Genomic DNA, 12578 nt, shown 5'->3' with positions numbered 1-12578 from the left:
ACCACGGCTCTTTGAATTAACGGGCAAGAAGGGGGACTTTAGTTGTGAAGAGGAACCTGAACTTTTCTTTCTTTCAAGGTCTTTCTTTAGGGCTACAGACTCTTAGTAAAAACATACCTACGTGTTTCAGCCACTGAGGCCTTCATCAGGACGCTTGTTTTTGTGTGCCTCAGATCCTTTTAACTTGGATCCCCAAACTGAAGAGCACCAGAGACAACTTTTTTCACACCCATGCAGCACTCCATGCATCTGCTTTTTATAAAATACAGAGAGAATATCATTATGACACACCATATTAGTGACTGAAAAAGTAATCCTTAAAGAAAGAGCAAAAAACAAAAAGAAAAAAAAGATGGCTGCCCAGAGATTTTTGTGATCTGCTCCACAGTTTGTAAAATGTACTCTCTGTTCCTCGAGTAGTGTAAAGGATGTTCTCCAGATTTATAACAGACATCATGTCTGGGAGCAAAGGGCAGAATCCTTTCACTTTTATGATAGCTTGATGAAGCAGAGAAGAGGTAAAGGCCAGCACATTCAGTTTGGCTTCAACAAATCCAAGTCTGGAGCAATTACAAAATTGACAACAAAAAAAATCTGGCTCAGGGGCTTCCTGGTTTGAACCTCGGGCCTTTCTGTGTGGAGTTTGCATGTTCTCCCCGTGCATGCGTGGGTTCTCTCCGGGTACTCCGGCTTCCTCCCACAGTCCAAAGACATGCTCGTTAGGTTCATTGGTGACTCTAAATTTCCCGTAGGTGTGAGCGTGAGCGTGAAAAGTTGTCTGTCTCTATGTGTCAGCCCTGTTATTGACTGGTGATCAGTGCAGGGTGTACCCCACCTCTCGTCCAATAACAGCCAGGATTGGCTCCAGCCCCCCGTGACCCTGAGCAGGAAAAGCGGTATATATGATGGATGGATCTGGCTCAGTTTGGTGGAGGGTCTCTGAAAAAGACTAACTCCAGCTCCAGTAGCTTGATTGTAAAGTGCCCGACATGTGATAACTAAACAGGGATGCTGAGTAGTGAGCCAGATGCACGTTTTATTCATCACATGCAGGGTCCACATCAGCTAACATTCAAGCTAATGCTTATTTGGTGTTAGATATGTGAACTTTACACAACAAACTCTCATTTGAACTTGATTTGAAGCAACTGGACAACATCACAGAATTCAGAGAGCATATCATTTGTGACTATCTCATCTGCTCTTGCACGATTTCCTCTGAGAGACGCAGGTCGCGCACAATCAGAGAGAACTTTTCAAGCACAAATCTTCAAACGAGCCATTAGGGCTGACCAGATTTCCTCCAAGGGCACGGCTGGATTTTTTTAAAGCATTACCCCACTGCCCGGAGGCATATCAAATATGAATAGAAGGCGGCTCGATCGATTGGAGCGGGCGAGTAATCAGAGCATTGCAGTCTGAGGGCTCAAATCTAGGCCTGCATCCTGGACCATAAGTGCACACACTCAGGAATCACACACATCTGTGCACACATGCATGCACCCACAGGTCTGACTGGATTAATTTCTCCTGACAGACATAGTTGTGCAATTAGAAAGTTCAGTGTCTGGGTTTCTGTGGTTCTGGATGATTTATTATTAATCTGAAATTAAACATGAATAATAAAAGAGAGTTTTTAGAGACACGTTGGTGTTTGATTTTGATTTTTTTTTCTCGTTCTGCTGTTTAAAGCAGCTGAACAGTCTCGATACAGGACTAATTAAACTTCTGTCGATAAAGAGATTTACTGTGGACGTTTCCCACGTTATGGATAGACTTCACAGTTAGTCACAGAACAACAACAGCCTGTAAGTCTGCAGGTTTGTAGCTTGCATGCTGGACATGATAACATTTACAACAAACTACTTTCTAACTGTAAAACGTCCCCCGTCACCTTTTAGATCCTGGTGATTATTCAAATCTTCTCTTAAGCAGATGATTTAAGCAGTTGCATATCTGGAAAATATAAGAGAAACAAGGTGAGCTGAACATGGCAGCTACTTTACACTGCTGTAATGTAGTATATCATCATACTTTGGGACATAAACGTCTGCATTTTTACCTCATCCATGTCTGTGCAATTACTTCTCATGTGCAATTGTTATTTATTCTGCAATATGTCACTTAACTTATCATCAGTCATATCACCATGATACACACCGTGTGTGTTTTTGACTTGATATAATTGATTTGTACAAAAACATAACCACAATAAGTGAAAGGTGCACATAGTGTATATACTTATTTTTTAATATTATTATTGTATTTTATTGTCTGTTTGTCTTGCATCTGTTTTACCCTGTCCTTTACGTTGAGCTGTTGTAACAAGTGAATTTCCCCCAATGGGGGATCAATACAGTCAATCTTGTCCTACCCGAAGCGGCAGCTCAGCTTGTAGCCAACCAATGAGCTGCCAACGGTTGTCTAAAACACTTAATTTTAATGTGAAACTGCTTGATTCAGTGTCTCATCTGATTAAAACGCAGAGTCGCAGAGTTGCAGAGAAGGAGACCACTGTGCATAATTCAGCTCCTGATGGAAACCTCGTGCAGGTTGAACACTGAAGCAATTTTAATCTCTTCTTACAGATTCTGCATAAAAAGTCTGTGGCGTGGGAAGTGTTTACTTTCTGTTTGTAGTCTGAGTGGTATTGACCAATCACGTATCAGCAGGCTTTGGTTGCATGCAGGAAAGACCTTCTGTGGTAACGTCTTGAGCAACAGCTCAGCTCACAGCTCCTCTTGATGCCTTATCTGTAAGAGAGTGTTAATGACAAACTGATTAATACCTAAAACTGCTGTATTCACTGGTTTTGTATTTGCTCTAGATATAGACAGGGTTTTTTCAATGTAAAGAAACAAAACACAGTAGTTGAGATCTAACTTCAGGTCAGCAACCAGAGCTCATCTCCACATTTACAGCTTTTATACTCACACACACTACAGGAGGGAATCTGATGAAAGCATTGCATGCTGGCTCATCCTATCATCATATGCTTTACTTTTCATGAGAGAGAAGAGAGGGACGGCACCATAAGGAGAGAGCAAATGTGATTATTCCCCCCGAGGGCATGCAGACCTGTTGTGTATATTGTAATAATAATGTGGTATTTGCTCTCCCGCTGCGTTCAGCAGATTTCACACAGGTTTGACGAGTTACAAAGAGAGATAACCTGAGAGAGATGAAGGATTTCTAAAGCAAGGTTCTGAGAACAAGCACTGATCAATGTGCTCAAATACGGGAAATGAAGGGTAGAACTTCCTGAAAGATGTGAGGAAATAAAAGTGTTTTCATACATGTTTGAGTTAGGAAACTTTCTGCCTCAGAGAGACTTCCCTCCTCACCTGTCCCCGTCCCCGGTGGTTGACACGCCAAACTGAGCTGGGACGGATGAAGTGAGGCAGGGCTCATATAGGACACGGCTCTTTTGTTGCAGGAGGCTTATTCATTATTCACCTGATCTGAAAAACAGACTGCAAACCAACTGCACAGCTGTCATCGAGCAACAAGGCGTAGACACAAATTATTCATGACTCGGCAAAGAAAAGGCAGCAGAATGAGAGGAAAATAATAACAAGAGACATCAGCGAGGCAGCTGACAGGCTGAACACGTGTGGGGAGAGACGGCCTCTTCGGGCTGACAGGCTAACTGCTCCAAGCTTCCCCTGGAACGCTTTCACACACCAAACAGAACCAGAATGTACGTTTGTTTATGACTTTTATATTTTTAAAGACATTTTCACACCATGAAGTTTGTCATTAAAGTAGTAGCTTCATAAATGATCTTAGTGTAGAGAGTAAGGGCACTCACACTGACAGTTATGGGAAAGTACAGTCCACTATGAGTACCTGCATGGTTTACTCAGGTAAAGCTCATGCACTATGTAAGAAAGAACACCGCACACACACTGTACTACATGGCAGTGTACTAAAATAAGTATCTAAATTAGGACACAGCATTAGTTTAGTATCTTGTGATGTTATAGCAGCCACGTCTACGTGTTTGGGAGAGCCCTAATCTGTCTTTTTGTCTCTGGTAAGTATGGCTGCCCTTCAGAGTCAATGTTTCAAATCATTAGTCCAGAAGACCCGGAGATGATTTGCATTTTTTCCAATCAAAAATTGGTAGCTTTGTCTATTATTTGCTTCTTTGTACATGGAGTAATGCAGGAGCAACAGCATGGCAGGCTGTAAACTTTACAAACTGAGTCTCTAACACCTCAAACCTGCACTGAGCAGATTCACTTCAGTTGAATCAGGACAACACAAATACTATTATTATGTTAACCCTCTCTTATCAGGTTCTGCAACATTCAGGATTCTTATCATGCAACTTAAAACCTTTGCTATTATGTTTTAATATAATCTCCTGGGCTGCACACCTGGGGGCAGGCTAATCAGGAGTACTGGACACACCTGGGCCTGGTGTGCCTCGTGCATATAAGCCAGAGCAGCAGCCAGTCTTGGGCAGACCTGCTGTCACACCTCTGGTTGCTCTTTGTTTGCTTTTACAGCACAACATCCATGCCGCACATTCACTGTGACTTTACAGATTGTTCATATCTACTTGTTTTTTCATCAATTTTGTATCTTTATTTTGTCCACTAGGTTTTAAGCTTGCATTGCTGTCTTATTCCCTTTAATCTGTATTAAATTCCTGATGTAAAGCACTCAATAATTTTATTGAAAAAGTGTTCTATACATTTAGTTCATTATAATTACTACTATGACAATCACAGTAATAATAAAGTGATGAATAACTGTTTATAGTGTATTTATTGGAATCATGTTTTAGAGCATATTTTAAGCCCAACACTAAATGTTCTCATTGCATGTTTGCGTGTTCATGTGTGTGTTTGGACAGTGTTGTTGTTTTCAGTTTTCAGGCCCGTTTATAATGGCATGTCCCAAGGTGTGTGTGCGTGATTCTAGAGCCAGGACCACACACACACACACACACACACACACTAGCGACATCAGAAAGGCCAAATGAGAGCCGACATCTTCTCCGGCCGCCTTGAAAGCTTTCCATTAGCCGGCTCTGTTCTGAGGGTCTGGGGCCCCGAACAGCATGAGTCCGTGGGGAGCTGCCGGTGGTGGGCGGTAGGTGGGTGTGTGTGGGGGCGGGTTCTGATGGGGGACCCACAGGTTAGATGAAAGTAGGGGGGTCGGGAAGGCTGTCCGCTCATTTAAAGACATGTTTTTCTGGTTCATTAAGCATTACATATCACTAGACAATTTGGATGTGGGCTGTCACTCAGGCACAAAAAGGCTGCTCTGTCGCTGCTCACTTAGAGTTTGTGTCTGTGTCGCAGCCCCCTGCTCTTTTTCTACACTTACACATATCATATTATATTGTGTAACAGTACAAAAAGACCTGTGTTCACCCCTTTTAGCCCTTCTGCTCCTACAGCACGCTCTCACCTTGCTGGCCTGGTTTCATCATTTATCTGCAGTCATGTCCAATAACATATGAATCCTTAAGGTGACATTAAAAGGATCGACTCGGGCTAAAAGGCTTGAAAACAAAAGATTCTCTTCTCTTCAGGGGAAAGAAATCACATGGAAAAGGAAATCCAGACAAGAAGGAGAGCTTTATATCCTTTTAGCGTGCAGCTGATACTCTTGTTCACTCGTAAAAGGTTTTACATCACCGAGGAATTCATGTGTAGAATGTAAAGCTTTCAGATTCATGCACAAATCCAAGCAAACTGTACAATAAATGCAACTATAGGACTTACTGTTTGTAAATGTTGCAGTAAAATACTAGAGGCTACACTGTTACAGCTGGAGATTAAACCTCAAACCATAACATCCTAATTTGACAAATGGAAAAGTGCTTGTATTCTGCTTTTGTTCAGAAAACTTTAAAGAAATGTGGCTTCTCCTCAATAAAGGAACAAAGGGGCTGGACAAGATGATACATCTCTATGATAATGTAAAAGTATCCTTTAGATATCTGTTACCCACTAAAAGAGAAGTATTGTATATCCACCTTCAGTGGAAATTACAGTGTAAATACAGACTATTCTAAATCCTTGCCAAGGGCGTAGAGTTCATGGTCGGGATGGTAGGACATGTCCCTGCCAATATACAGAAAGTACTAAATTGTGGCATAACATGTAACTGTTGCACTTTCAGCCTGCAGAGGAGTCGTGCATATGAGACTGTGTGTGTCACTGTAAACAAGGACTCCAGTCTACAGTTCAGGTCATACACTTCACTAAAGTGAAATTTATACAGCGGAACATGTCTCATCATCAAATGACCACTTCCTGCACCGCCAACGCTGTCCATATGCATGCCCACTCACTCTCGCTCTCTCTCTCTCTCTCTATCCCTGAGGGAGTGCAGTTCGTTTAAATATTATACATACTAACATTTGCCTGAATGTCTTTGGTTACAGTGGGACATTTGAAATGACAACACCTCATCATCAAAGTGTTACATTTATCCATTATAACTAATGGATAAAATAAAGGATAAAACCTAATTACTGCTGCAAATACCAGTCACTGAGGTGGAGATAAAGACACAGAGATGTGAGGTCACATACTAAAGTCATTTCTTCTTTTCAGTCTCAAGCGGTGATTAAACAATAATTTATCTGGGAATTCATAATTCCTTCATAAGGAGAGTGCAGATGAAGCAGAGAAATCATTCTGTCCTCACTCTCTGTCAACTAAACTACTGCGAGACAACAAGGAGATGAAGTGACATGAAGAAGCATATTTGAAATATTGATAGAAAAAAAATTTAATAAAGTAAATATTGTGTGAAATTCAGCAAAACTGGTTCAAAGCACACCTGTACTTGTACTTGTACTTGTGTAATGTACTTGCAGTGCATGTGAAAATTAGTCATCCCTAAACAAGTTTGCATGTTAAATTATTATTTTACAATTTTGAGTCAAAGTAGACACAACGGGGCTTTCCTGACACTGACCAACATTAATGTTAATGTCTACTTGAAAACAGACCTCTACAGTCATCTTGTTAAACTACAAATATGACATACATGTGTGTTTAAGTGCTCTACTCCTTCAATAAGGAGCGCCCTTTGCCAAAAAAGGGCGAAAATCACCCTTGCAGATCTGCAGGCTGATAGAGACCTAACCAGGTGAAGAGTAAAGGCTGTACTTGCTCCCAAGGTCCAACTTTGAGCTTGAATTAAACACTTTCAAAGGGACTCTAACTATAAATAAACTAACCATGTGCAATACAACCACACTGCTGTACAGCCAAACTGTTAATTAAGTGGTACGAAGTGTTATAACAGAGGAATGTTTAGTTCCTCTGTTAAAGAAACACACAAAACCTCTCTGAGCATATATTATCTATGCAAACAGTATATGATTTGTGATCAAGCATGGCAGCACAAGATGTTCCTCTGTGATACAGTCCTCCTCTTAACCAGGTCTGATTGCTGCTATGAATCTTTCTAAAAAATTCATAAGATCCATTTCACAAATGACCAAGCCAAGCATGCGCCTTTATCCACACAGCAGAGAGAGAGAGAGCGAGGCGAGGAAGGATCTATAAGAGGAGCCCGCAGCCGGAGGAAGGAGAACAAAATGACAAAGATTTATTCTCAGCCATGATCAAATATTTATGCTGAGGCATTCAAGTAAAGTTACTTTTTGTGTTCTGATTTAATGAATGATTTGAGCAGTGGCAGTGCTGGGAGGCACAGATGTTGCGTTTGCTGAAGCCTGCACTAATGCCCATTCAGGGGTCTGTGTGGTCATGTGTCAGACTGCAGCAGGATCAAAGCAGAGTAATGCCATTGTGGGGATCGCAGCATACAGGAGTAGGATGGTAAGTACTTCCACAGCCCCAGAGGTTTACACTGGGCCGTGACTGAGGAGAGAAAAGATTACTATATTAATATGTTGTTGAAGATCCTGCAGGAAAAAGGACGTTTTTAACAACAATTCCTTTCTATTTGTTCCACAAGCTCATTTATCAGAATGAAATGTGAAACACCTTAAAAGGATTGCATTCACCCAATATCTCTCGTTCGTTTAATCTCAGGCCAGTTTGTTGCCAATCAATCCACCAGAGACGAGACACTTTACAATAGAGCTGCACACGCTGGGATCCAAAATGATTAAGCCGCAGTCAAAGGAAATGGAGACTCTCCCATTCTCCCTCTGGCATCCTCTGAAACATTAATGACCCCAAGCTGAATCTGATCTGGCCCTCTTTACTCAGTGTTTTATCTGTAACTCACAGCTATCTACCCGCTGATGATTTCAGACAATCAGACATAAAGATGAACCAACTTTCTGCCTGCATTTCTGATATCTATTGCTGGATGTCTCAAACGTTCCTCAGCGTTATCAAAAGAGCAATAATAACAAAACAGAAATTATTGAAGCCAAATTCAGTTCTTTCAATCAGATAGTATGCACTCAAGGACCCCTGTCCCATTATATATAAGTACATTTCAAAAAGTAAATCCTTGTTACCCTTTGAGGATTTACACGGCGCTGTATTTTGTCTTGCCTAGATTTCTGTAATGCCCACTACATAATTATTACTCAGGATAGCCTCTGTAGCCTTCAATAGCTCTGAAATATTCTGCTGAGATTACCAGTTCAAAAAGTTAATAAAATTCAGATCTTTGTCTCTCTGCATTGTCATTGATTTAATTATTTAAATGTTGACCTTAAAGGCTTTACATTTACAGACGCCTTATTGTATTAAAGATCTGCTAACCCGCTTTGAGTGGAGGGCCTTCTTAGTTTGCCTGTAATTTGCTTCCTTGTTGTTCCCAGAGCCACAGTGGTGGCTTTAAGAGCTTTTGATTGGGGCACTGGTTTAGTTCAGCATCCCATGAACAGCGGCCCCCGGGTTCAAATCTGACCCTAGGCCCTTTGCTGCATGTCATGCCCACTCTATTCACTGTCCTATCAATAAAGGCAAAAGGCCAAAAAAATAAACTAAAAACACAAAAAGCTTTTGCTGTCAGTGCCAAAAACTATAAAAACCAAACAGCTGAAATCTGGTTAAATAAATCTCTAAGGGCCCGATCAGACAGAGTGCCGCATTGTTTTCAATGAGAGGACGCGTGCTGCTTTGAACTCAAAGCAGAAAAGCGCCCAACGTCATTGCCGCTTTTTCTCATTGTCCAATCGGATGAATGGAGAGGTGTGCCTTCTGTCAGGTAACAAAATAAAGGTTAGGTCAATGACAGCTAATGATTCGGTGGTTGCCTTAACAACAGAAAAGTGCAGCGAGCTGCTCTTTTTTTTACCGTAGGCTTCAACAAAAAAGGCAGTGCGGTGCGTTTTACACCTGCAAAATAGCTCTGTCTGATCGGGGCCTAACTGCTTTTGAAAGTCGACTTCAGAAATCCTTTTTTCTTAAAAAACCAAAACATAACAACAAGACTTTTATCTCTAAGATAATTTAAATAAACAAATAAATTAAAGATAAAGTTCATCTATATACATTAGAATAATTCTCCGGATAAATCAACTCAAATTGAAATGACAATCAGTTAAGTCATCTGAAAATAAAAAAATTAGAAAACCAACAAAAAACCTTGACCTGTATAACGAGCAGTGAAAGAAAAGATTCCATTTAAAGTTTGTAAATTCAAAGAGGGTCCGGATTAGATGACCTGAAAGGAAGCCGTGAGAGGGCAGGAAGTGCCAGGAGACGTCTGTGGCAGGTGAAATACAAATGCTAACACTCGAGTGAACGCTTAAACGGATAAAGGGAGTTCAAGAAAAAAAAAAAGGCTAAAAGCCTCCATCACTTCCAACAAGACATTGGTACCCCAAACACAGTGTGTCAGCATCTTTAAACACCGGAGAGAAGGGGAGATGACAAAATCATTTTGACAGCCAGTTCACATGTAACATCTCCGATTCATCCACCTTGGGGAGTTGCTGGGCAGTTTTACCCCGCTGCCGGGGGAAACCAAGCCCCCGTGTGTGATAGCAGAGTGGGCAGGGCTGAGCTTGTGCGCCGCGCCACACGCCAATTATTGATCAAAGTCAGACAGGGTGTCAGTCTCCACAGCCCAGAGATACAGCAGGCAAGCAGCAGTTATCTGTGTCTATTAAGGCGTCCGCTCTGTGTGTATTGATTGGGAACAACTCGACACAGGGAATTGTCATCAAAATGCCGATTTACAAAAGGTTGAGCAGGCGGTGGTGAAGTCTGTCTGGTGCAGGCAGTATGGATTTGTTGATGCACTTCTCCCAGCGGCGCTCAGAGCCAGACAGACGCAGCAGCCCAGGCAGGACTGAGGCGTCCGGCCTGGGCCTTTGTCTCACCTTGGGAGCTTTCACCTCACAGCACACTGGTGGATAAAGCAGCTTTATGCCCTGTTGAAAGATGTGAAAAAGACTGGACTACATTACTGCAACAGCCTCTGCCCGAGCACAAACAAATGTTCACTAAACACGCTCAGACTGCCCCCGCACAGCCCCTCCCTGCAATTGTTTGCTACAGGGGCAAAGCTTTTACAAAAAGGGGCCAGGGTCAAGATTCTCCCTGGTGAGACCACCAGCTCCATTAGCTCACAGATCACTGGGGTATCTCTTTCCCCCTAAAGATATTCTACTTCTGGACTCCACTTCTAAACTAGCAACAATGATAAGAGAAGAGGAAAACAAAGCCTATTGTAAATTGACCTGTGTTGTTAAGACAAACACTTCTCCACTCCCTAAACATCCAGACTAGTTCAGCACCATCTGCTGACATTATGAGATGTCTCTGTTTGAGATTACTGCTACCAACCTCAAACAATACTTTTACGTGGAAGACATATTGACATACCACAGCAGGAAAAACACAGATGTTAATTAAAAATGAATGACGGCTGAATCCCATTTAGCTGCCTCTGTTTCTGGTTCCTAATGTGCATGCTGGTTCACATTTAACTCTCATTCTTTACTGATTTTGGCGGTCCCTGTGGGCGACTGCTTTTGTTAAGATCGCAAATGGCAAGTGAAAGAAAGACACGTCACTTCTTTTTAACTACCATTGTTGTGCTTTTGCAGGATGCATACATGAGTATCTATTTGTGGCTATGCAGGATTAATAACTGTAATATGACAATGGTGACTTTCCTGTGTTTAAGTTCTGCTGATACACCCTGTTTAGCCAACAACTAAGACATGTGTTAGCTTGTTAAAAGTAATCTGGTTTATAACGCAAAAATAAGACAACTGCAAGATAAAGTTATGTATATGCTTCACATTGGGGGTCCAGCATCTCCCTGTCCGGGTTTGATTTTTGATATAATGACCCTCTTGCAGTCAATTTTTTGCTTCTGGGCCCCTATAAGATAAGAGAGTATAAGATAAGATAAGATAAGATAGTGAGCCCCAGAGGGAAACTCGGTTGTTGCGACAGCACAAAGTAGCAAGAAGGCAAGTAAAAATAGCTTAGTGAGAGATGAAAATAAAATAATATAAGAGATATATACAACTGGTATACTGAAGTGACAATCTAAAGTGACATATATGGGTAATAGCAGCAACATTTAGCAGTATGTAATGGTACAGTATAAAGTATGAAATATTGCAGTATAAATAAGTTGCAATATAAAAAGTGTCAAATACAGTATGTTATATTACGGTATGTATATGTATATATAATACAGTATGATATGAAATATTAAGTCGATAACAATATTACAGCAGCAGAAACATGTTGTGTACTTGACATGTACACAGCCAACACTCACAATGCATTTCATAAATAAAATAGACGTATTACACGTCTGTCTATGAGGGTAAAGTAAAGTTTGGTTTCCTATCAAGGTCGCCTCGTGTTTTCACCTGTGCTGTCCAATTTAGGTTTTTTGTTTGTCAGTCAATTCTCTGCTTCTTTACATCTCTGGATTCCTTTTAACTGGCAAATTTACAACTCCCTCTTAAACTTTGTAGAGAGAAATGTGCCATAAAATGCTAAGTCGAAATCGGACCCAGCGACAGCTGCGACAGGTATTAAAAGTAACTACATAGAGAAAGTCAGTTGTCTCCCTGATGGCCTTGCTTCATCATCAGTGTTTCATAAGTTATACAGGGTCATAAATATTTTTTAATGTCAAGAAAAGGGATCTACTGTTCTTTGAAGGGGAGGTTCTAGGCCATGCTGGAAAGTGGAGTTACAGAAGCCCCTTATGTAGAAACTGTTTTCAGGTACTTCAGAGAGAAACATAATATCTGAACACTACTGCCACTTTTGCTCCTGGATACACTGACAACTTTAAAACTAGATGGCTTGGATGATGAAAAACTATCCTGTGTATTTCTTTGTTTTGTTTTTTGGTGATCTCTTCCATTTTAATTTTCAGTGTTTAATGAACAGCTCCCTGCTTGTGGTGCATGTACGTACGTTCCTGTTTGAATTGGGTGGACCTAACCTCATCTTAAGTAATTTAAGACACTTTAGATCAAACAGTAAATCAGCAATCACAAAAGCAAATCTGGACTATATAAAAAATATCTTAAAATCAAATTCATGTGAAGGCAGCAGCAGTGAAGCTGGAGCAGCACCCGAGGGAGAGGCCCTAAACATGGCAGTTTTTCTTTGACAAGCACAGCGGGGCCTGGG

Source organism: Semicossyphus pulcher, unplaced genomic scaffold, assembly GCF_022749685.1.
Source record: "Semicossyphus pulcher isolate SPU_LCO1_2020_fin unplaced genomic scaffold, fSemPul1.0.p SCAF_4, whole genome shotgun sequence".
NCBI classification, from domain to species: domain Eukaryota; kingdom Metazoa; phylum Chordata; class Actinopteri; order Labriformes; family Labridae; genus Semicossyphus; species Semicossyphus pulcher.
The sequence above is the reverse complement of the archived record's forward strand: the minus strand, read 5'-3'. Positions refer to the sequence as shown.